At 44.4% G+C, this 6,879-nt stretch overlaps 1 long non-coding RNA gene across 1 annotated transcript; it reads right to left on the bottom strand.

The window, feature by feature from the left end:
• Positions 1-4,697: 4,697 nt before the first annotated feature.
• Positions 4,698-6,868, bottom strand: LOC138681936 (uncharacterized). The gene is made up of 2 exons (XR_011322163.1): positions 6,591-6,868; positions 4,698-5,019 (listed from the first exon to the last, which is right to left on the bottom strand). It is a non-coding gene; the product is annotated as an uncharacterized lncRNA (long non-coding RNA).
• Positions 6,869-6,879: the final 11 nt, after the last annotated feature.

Below are 6,879 nucleotides of genomic sequence, written 5' to 3'. Positions count from 1 at the left end.
AGGATGGTGCAGATGCTAAAGTTCAGCAAACCAACAACAGTTTGAAATCAAGGACAAGGCCAAAGGAAACCAAGATAGATGTAAATACCAACCTGTGGAGACAGCGTAAGAGAAAATGCAGTTGTTTAAAACATTGAGGAAAAGCAAAAAAACCAAAAAGATTGTAGACAAGTTTCCTTAAAAGCAGCTAAATGTGCAGATTTTGGAATTAACCTCTGAGAAACAGGGAAAAGATTACCAGTAATCATTTGGGTTAGCTTAGAACAGTGATACAGCTTTCTTCTGAGATACCAGCATCTCCAGTTGTTCTGTGCACCGAAGCATCCTCTTCAACTACTAGTTTACTAGTCCAGTTGGTATTAGTTAATATGTGTACAGAGTTTTTTGATTCAGTAATTTGTTTGGAGGAGGAGGAAGAGGAAAGATTGTAAAATCCTGGAATAAAAAAAGTGTAATAAAAGGTTCCCCTACATTTTTATTTGACCATTTACAGCTGTTCTCTAAACAAAGTTAAGCAAAGCTTTCAATTTCCTGAATTGTTTCAGTAAACTTTGAATTGCTGTAGTTTGTCACTTCAGTTGGGTCATAAAAGTATTTTTTTTCTCCTTGCTGTTTGGTTATCTTGGTGTTGGTTTGGTGGGGTTATGTATGTAGTACTGAAGTGCAGGATGTCAGTTTTAACCTCATGCACTTAAAGAATAACCCTATGTACAGGAACGTATCACCTGACCATGAGATGCATCCTTGAACTCCTGGCCACTCGCATATTATTGACTTTGATTTTGCAATAGCTATTACATAAAAGGGAATGAAGTGTGTTTGGTTACTTACCAGTGCACTGCCAAGCAAGAGCAGCTGCGTCGGGCCCTCGGTCCATGGGCTGTATCTAGAGTCTTGTTGCACGATTACAGTGTCGAGAGCTGCAGCAATAATGGTCTGGGGTTTGATTCAGCAGAAGTTTAGAAGATGTATTGTCTGGCCTGATACTATATGTCTCAGTAAATGCCGTCTGATGTATCTACAACAACAACAGTACAGTAGCCTAGCCTTAAGTAATGTTATTCATTAGTAGATTTTTGTTCCAAACTACTAATTTTCAATGCTTTTTTCCTTTGTTTTAAATGTTAGGGGGGTTTGGTTGTTTTGGTTTTTTTTAGATCAGCATTCCAATTTTTTTAAATGAAATGGTAACAGTGAATTAATTTCTTGCTATATTTTCTTTGTATTATATTGAAGTATTTCAGAAAACAACAGTTCCTACAAAAACATCAGAAGACATGCATGCCTTCATTTTCTTCTCAGTACAGCCCAGTACTAGCTCTATATATAGACATATGAAGACCATGCATATATATAAATGCAAACCCACATCTATTAGTGTGTCTAAATATATTCAAAAAATCACAATGTACTTTTCAGCTGTTACTTTTAACTAGATAGGATTGCAAGAGGAGGAGCAACCAAAATAATGATCATTAGTTTGTCACTCTATCATTTTTAATGAGACAGCGCTCTGTAGAAATTATCTTGAAGAATGAATCACTTCGTTTTTTAAAAGCCTGGTTTTCATTACGGGACAAGTAGGGAATGTTTTCCTTTGCTAATTCAGGGATTCAGGAAGCTATGACAAACCTCTCCAGATACACTTAGGAGGAATGCCTAATGCAAAACTATATAGGCAGAAAGGTTATTTTATCTCAGTGTGATCCTGACAAAGTAGGGAAAGACAGAAGAAAAATGCAGTTAGTTAAGGGTTATATATAAAATTAGAAGAATAAGGATTTGATGCCTGCTTTGATATATGATGTGCTAAAGAAAACCATGTTTAGCGTGGGGGGTTTTAACTGTATGCATGCACAAAACCTTAATGCTGGAGTTGCTTTTATTTATTTGTTCTCTTAGCCATGGCTTCCATACTCAAATGTGAAGGTTTCAGAGCCAGATAAAGCTGCTGCTTCTCTGCATTTCCTATCCTTACCAAGGAGAAATGAGCCCAATTTACCTCACAGTCCAATAATGGCCAGAGAATAGATTGATTACACCCAGCTTCTTGTCCCACTTGTTTCAGAAATGTTTTAATGCTGGCCAGGTGCCCTTTCGTGACTTTGACACCTACAATTTAAACATCAAACAGTTTTGCTTTTGCTGTATCATCACCACCTTGCATCCTGTATTGTGTGTGGCAACACTTTCAAGCCCATTGTGCGCCGGGTGGATGAAAAGTGCTGCCATAAGAGCATTAATGGGGTGGAGAGGAGCTGCTGCAGACATGTGGTATGGATGTGGAAACAACAATCTCGGTCGGATGTGGTGTCAAAGAATTAGTGGGCATGTGAATGAAAGAGCTGAAACCACCGCCTAAGAAGGCAAAAATACTGGCACATAGGACGTTTCAGGTGGAGGAAAGTTGTTATCGGACACACTTTGGGTCTCTCTGGCTATGGATATACCAGTCAACTGATGCGTCTGAGCACATGTTGAAAACTGAATGCCTATGAACAGAAAGACCCCTAAAAATGTCTGCCCTGAGCCAGCTAGCAATCTCTCCATCAGCCTCTGGCCACTGAGTTATTCCCAGTGGAGCTGGTGAGCAACCCAGCTTTGGAGGCTGAGGGGTACAGTAGGGAATGGTCTGTGTCCCCCTCGGTCTGGGTGCCAGAGGACAATCACCGGCAGATTTAACTCACAACCGCAAGCGTAGCCTCTGGCCTGGCTGTCCTGCCCTCAGTCCTGGCTGGTGTAACGAAGGACACCAGCAGCAGCATTAGAGTGAGCAGCGCCAGGTTCACTGGATCCCCAGACCGACCGCGGGCCTTGTCACGGTGAGCCAAGGCTCACCTTCAGACCCTACTGGCTGGCATCCGAATTCTCTTTCAAAGTACGTTTGCACAAACCTGTAACTGGCTATCGTTCTTATCCATACAAATGTCCAGTTCCTTTTTTAATCTACTTCATTACTTCATTGGTATTGGGGGGTAATTAATTTCTTAATGTGTTAAGGGGGGAAATCTTTCTATTTGTTTCGAATGTGCAGCTTTGTAATTTAGCTGAATGGTGTGTGACATGGGAAAACAGAAGGGCCTGACTTTGCCTTCTTTTCATCGTGTCCCATGTGTTACGTTCCTGAGACAAGCAAGTAATTTCAGACTTTTCACTCTTGTCATATTTTAATGGGGGCATTTTTCCACCTACCCAGTAGTTTATGATGGCCTTTCTTAAAGCTTATTTACCTTCAGCGTTCATTTTCTAGGAGGAACTTGTGACACGTGCAACAAGCACGCAGGAGAACGCACCACCCAGCTGACACATGCTGGTTTCATTTCCTGCACTACTCCTCATCCCATTCCACATGCACCCTGATGTCGGGGTTTAACCCCAGCCAGCAACTAAGCACCACACGGCCACTCGCTCACTTCCCCCGCCACCCAGTGGGATGGGGGAAGAGAATCAGAAAAAAAAAAGTAAAACTCGTCAGTTGAGATAAGAACAGTTTAACAGGACAGAGAGGAAGAAAATAACAATAACAATCATAAAATGACAATAATAATAAAAGAATTGGAATATACAAAACAAGCGGTGCACAATGCAATTGTTCACCACTCACCGACCGATGCCCAGTGAGTTCCCAAGCAGCGATCCGCCCCCCGCCCCGGCCAAGTCCTCCCAGTTTATATACTGGGCATGATGTCACATGGTATGGAATACCCCTTTGGCCAGTTTGGGTCAGCTGTCCTGGCTGTGTCCCCTCCCAACTTCTTGTGTCCCTCCAGCCTTCTTGCTGGTTGGGCATGAGAAGCTGAGAAATCCTTGACTTCGTATAAACACTACTTAGCAACAACTGAAAACATCAGTGTTATCAACATTCTTCTCATACTGAACCCAAAACATAACACTCTGTACCAGCTACTAGGAAGAAAATTAACTCTATCCCAGCCAAAACCAGGACACCTGACATCTTGTTCATTTTTATTTATAGCTGTATGGTCAGCCAGTACATATTTGCAGTATTGTCCACATGGGGCCCCAGGCAATTTCCCTAGTAGCCATCACTGAATTTTAGGATCATCTGCAGAAGAAGAGTCATGATTTGGGTTGGGTTTTTGGTTTGCTTGTATTTTTCTGTTTCCCTCCTGCCTTCATTTTCATTTTTGATTGGACATTCTGTGAAAAGTAACATTGGAAGAATTACAGTTCCTACTCGGTACCGGGGGTGAAGTGTTCCAAGAACAATTCTGGTAGTCCAGAGCTTCTTGAAAATTTCAGTGAAAGCAACTATCATAGTAATCACGAGAAAAGGACGAAATTAAATTTGGTGCTGCATTTCAATAGTTTCCTGATTGCATTGCAAGTTGTAACAATGCTGTAAGAAAAGAAATACTGTCTTTATTTCACGGCTTCTCGGCTGCCATTCTTTAAACACCTTGTTCTAGTTGTCACCCTACTGATGTGTTTAAAAAAATAATGAGGCAACTCATTTTTAGCAAGTTGCCCAGGAGTCCCCACCCCAATGAGGGCAGTGAAGTACTCAAGAGAGGTGTCAAACTGGCCGCTTAGGTGTACGGGGTTCATGAAGTTAGAGACTACTCTTAAGTGTGGTAATAATCACGTAGATCGCAAAAACAGATTACCCTGAAAATTTATAAGAAATTGATGACTCGAGGTTTTTACCAATGGATGCTTATTTATATTCTAAATAATAATAATAATAATAGAAAAGAATTTCCTAAATTTTCTTAAAATTTCAGCTTCTTGCCTGTCAAAACATGAGACCGCTACTTTTGGTGCCCAATAATTAAGCAGCTTCTTGGCAATAGCCCTTTGGGTGGAATATCTACTTGGCTGCTCCTAGTGTGTAGTCCATGTCTGTTCCTCCCTCGCACGAGCAATCTCCAGCAAGGTCATTAGCAGGGCACAACTGCAAATATGTTCTCATCCTCCTGCCACTACGTGTATTTGCTCGCAGTAGTGGAATATGAATTTCCAGTACTGTTGACATGCACTTTGCTGGTAAATGCATTTCTGAGGGAAAACAGTTCACAAAAACACACAAAGAGACATAGGGAGAGAACCGTAAATGTAATTGAAAATACTAAAAGTAATTTTTTTCATTCAATTTCACATTTGTGTTCTTCAGAGGACAACAGCACAGTGAGCAATTAGCGCACTGGCGATCTGTGACTGAGTTCGGAAGCTAATGGCACCTCTCCCACCACGCCTGCATCCGCTATCCTCAAAAACCCCTAAACTTCTGTAAAAACTGACTTACTAGGAAGCAGTATCTTTCTTCACAAAAGGATTATAATTGATCTGTGTGAGTGTATCAGCAGAAAAAAACCTGCCAGTTCAAGCGTGAAAAGAATTACTGCTGGAAATATATTCTCTAGCATCTGGTAGTTTTTGAAGAAAGAACTACCTCATTCTCTAACATCTCTAACGGGTTTTTTGTGCCCCTTGACAAAATGGCCTCATGCCTGCTTCTGCTGCACAATGCGTGCCGACCTCTCCGGCACCCAAATTCACCAAAATAAGCTTTACCATGGATTTTATTACAGTAAAGGCTTACAGCCAGCAAGAATTCCATGGTTCTTCTATGCTGTTATCTCTCCAAGTAGCTCATATTTGTAATTAATCTTCCTTCTATTCCAAAAAGTGCCTGTCTAGGGGAGGGAAAGGAGGGCGCAAGAGTAATTTATGTTTTGCTACATACGTATACTTTCAAATAACGCTTGGGAGAAATTAAAAGTAGTCCTAAATAGGGCTTTAGGATTGCACGAGCCATCCTGCAATCAACCTGAGCACATTTGGACCATGAATCTCTTGCTACTCTCAAATGGAATGGATGTGTGGAAAAAATCCTAAAGCATCAATATTACTCGGGGGGAGAAAAGGGGCCCTTCCTTCTTTCTCCAAGAATCGTACCGGTATTATGCACGCTTGTAAAAGAACAAGTGTTACTCGGGGGGAGAAAAACTCCACCTACGGATCAGGATTATACCCAAAAATGTAGAATTGTTTTTCATCTTGAAATTAGCAGTTGAATAGTTCTGGCAAGTACCGATGTAGGACATAAGGACAAAATGATTTAAGCAGGTACTGCCTCACGGAAGGCACTCCGTTCAACACAAATGCCGCTCTGCCTGTTGTCTGAAGTAGCGTGTGTTCGTTTAGGGAGGCTGACAGCGGTATTTTTATTCAGTAACTACATGAAAGAACATAAAGGCTCCCCTCGTATTACGAAGAGGCTAAGCTGACTTCCCTGGAAAGCAGAAACATGCATATCCCCAAGCCGTTTGCCTGCGCCCCTTCGAAGCTCCTCTCCAGCCGCCCACCACAGGACCGGGGACCCGGCGGCGGGTCCGCAGGACGGCGTGTGTGCCTCGGCCGCCCCCTTCTTCGCGCCAGCACTTGTCGGCGGCCCGTCTTCCGCAGCAGCCAGCCCCAGGCCGGCGGCGGCCTGCCCGCGGCGAGGGCCCGCGTGGAGGCGAGGGCCCGCGTGGAGGCGAGGGCCCGCGTGGAGGCGAGGGCGGGAGCCCGCCCTCCTCACAGCAAGGCCGCAGGCCTCGCGCCGCCTTCTCCGCAATAGGCTCTACCTGCGGTCCCGGCCTCGGCTGCAGGCGCGGTTTCTGGCAAAACGTCCTCACGCAACGCCGCTTCCCCGACAGGCTGCTTCTTCCGGAGAACCGGCCGGCGGGCACCCGGCCACGGCAGAAGCGGTGACGGCTAGCGGGAGGGCGGAACGGAGCCCGAGGCGGGGAGGGGACTGGGCCGCCTCCGCCGCTGACTGACCGCCCGCCCCAAAGCCGGCGGGACTACACCTCCCGGCATGCCCCGCGGCGCAGGGGAGCCGCGCGGTGCATGCTGGGGCGGGGCCGGGCCGGG

This window comes from Haliaeetus albicilla, chromosome 25 (genome assembly GCF_947461875.1).
Source record: "Haliaeetus albicilla chromosome 25, bHalAlb1.1, whole genome shotgun sequence".
NCBI classification, from domain to species: domain Eukaryota; kingdom Metazoa; phylum Chordata; class Aves; order Accipitriformes; family Accipitridae; genus Haliaeetus; species Haliaeetus albicilla.
This window is presented reverse-complemented; position numbering and strand designations above follow the sequence as displayed.